This window comes from Odocoileus virginianus, chromosome 23 (assembly GCF_023699985.2).
Source record: "Odocoileus virginianus isolate 20LAN1187 ecotype Illinois chromosome 23, Ovbor_1.2, whole genome shotgun sequence".
In the NCBI taxonomy this organism is placed as follows: Eukaryota; Metazoa; Chordata; class Mammalia; order Artiodactyla; family Cervidae; genus Odocoileus; species Odocoileus virginianus.
The window spans coordinates 23,891,045-23,893,319 of record NC_069696.1 but is presented as its reverse complement, the minus strand read 5'-3'; the positions used below and the strand labels follow the sequence as shown (position 1 = coordinate 23,893,319).

General features: G+C 41.6%; 1 pseudogene; it reads right to left on the bottom strand.

Moving 5' to 3' along the window:
• Nucleotides 1-201: 201 nt before the first annotated feature.
• Nucleotides 202-1,995, bottom strand: LOC110140734 (ADP-sugar pyrophosphatase pseudogene; annotated as a pseudogene).
• Nucleotides 1,996-2,275: the final 280 nt, after the last annotated feature.

Sequence of the window (2,275 nt, the reverse complement as noted above, 5' to 3'; positions counted from 1 at the left end):
TGAGGAGCCGGGCAGGCTGTAGCCTATGGACTCACACAAGAGTTGGGCACAGCTGAGCACATGAGCACAGTCTTCCCAGGGGGGAAATGAACAGCCAATTCTCACAGGAATGCTTCTCTTTTGCCAGATGACGAAAGGACTTTATTTATTTATTTATAATGCTTTTATTTTATGAAAAAGCTAATTTCAAATCTCCCTGAAAACTAAGCCGGATACAAAGTCTTAGTGAAGGAGGCCTGGTGGTTCTGTGTGGCTACTCCCCTCTGGCATTCCAGCTTCAGGAAAAGCCCTTCAAAGGGCCTCACGTGTGCATGTTTTAGTGACCTGGGCACAGAAATAGACTCTGACATCTACTCTCAGATACCCTTCATCTACCAGAGCATCCCGTCTCTTCAGCGGGTCATTCTTTAGTAAGGAAATTACTTCCACAAATCTTCCATCTCCTGACTGTGGCTCAGGCCTTACATTTTCAGTATCATCTCCACTGAGAGTTATGGTAGAGATGTACATGGTGCAACTAATTTGACAAACCCAGATCCATACGTATGGCTGAAGAACATGCAGTGTTACCCTTATAGCCAGTTTTCTGAGCCGCTGCTTCTGCGCTTTCGCTGTCATCCATCAGACCCGGGGGAATTCTTGGCAGTAGCCTCCCACCGGTGGTGGAACTGCTTCACTAGAATGATGCATTCCTAACAAAGGGTTCTTTGAGGCTCTGGGGTAACTGCCATCCCCATCACCCGACTATCCTCTGGTTGTATGCTTTTCTGTTTCACAAGTTCTTGTGTGACCAGTAGGATCCCTGTAAGTTGTTTTTTCAAGCATGATCCATTCCAGAAGGATCTTGTTTAACTCATTTACTGTTCAACCTAATAGCAAGTGGCCTGTTCCGCCCATTAATGCAAGGCTTTTTGCCTTCTCTAAACTCCTAAAGCCTTTTGAAGATTTGGAATTCCATGAGAGTTTAAAGGCTTTCATCAGGTGACTATTGTAAGAGTTCCTTAATTCTTGAAGCAGAAAGAACTTATTTCTCGTTTGTTACCAAAAAGATTTAAAATAAGAAAAAAAAAAGGATCTTTCCTTTTCTCACTTTACTTCAGGTACCACTCAAACTCAGCTCACTAACTTGGAAGACAAAATCTTTCTTTAATATCCCACACTACGTTAGAAATGCAATTTTGAAAGGAAACATTATTTTATTTCCCTTCCAGTAATCTTGGAATGTCTTTAGGCATGTTTGTTTATGTGCATTATTTATCATTTACATTACCCTTTAAATTAAACTGATACCATTATTATTATCATTACTATTATTATTTTCTCACAAGATCTTTTAACAGATACTACCCATAGAAACTCCACTGCCAGGGATGTTCTCACATTAGAGAATATTGGGAATGGTGTGAAAAGCCAGCTTTGACTTATTTCTAGGCCTAATTCACTTATAGAAAAATAATAGTGTTGGTGAGGGAAAGGAAACAGAAGAAACAACTAAAATAAACTCTAGGCTGTGCTAACGGAAGATCTTTTAGCTTTTAAACTTTAGTTTAAATGTCACTTTCTCAGGGTGGCCATCCATGACCTCCTAGATTAGGTTACATTCCTTGGTTTATATCTCCATGCAACTGAGTAAAGTGACAACTAGGAAGAGACTTTGCGCTGTCAGGGAGGCCTTGATGTTGCTAGGAGCTGGCCTGACACTCACAGTAAGGCTACGGTGTTCGTTTGCCGAACATGAACAATTTCACATCAACACCCAACAGGGCCACTATGTGACCACCATGAATAAGGAGAAAAGCAAGATCAGTCTGTAAGTCTGTAACCATGCTGGAGCACCTGACAGAAGCATGGATATTGTCCAAACACAAAAGTGCCAAACACTCCTGGGGAAACGTAGGTGACTGTTGGATTCTTCACCTACCTCCTTGAATCTTCTCTCAAATCATCGAACACAAGCCTGAATCCAATCGTAAGTCCTTTGCCGAGACACGCCATGGCTCTTCATTTGTGTATCTCCCTCGTTGCAATGAGGAGTCAACCCACTGTGTGTATTTCTGGTGGTCTTTGCCTGGAGGCCATTAACATAAACCCGGACTCTTCCTTTTGTTACTCTCATTACCTTGCAGTGATCAGCGACAGGAAAGTTTTGTTATGTCATTAATTTTGACCTTTATTTTTTACCCCTTGCTTCTGGTTGTTTAGAACTTCAAATAGAAAACATGCAGATCATAGTCTAGACTTGCCTTGACTTTTGTTTGGGAGATGGTGGCCACTG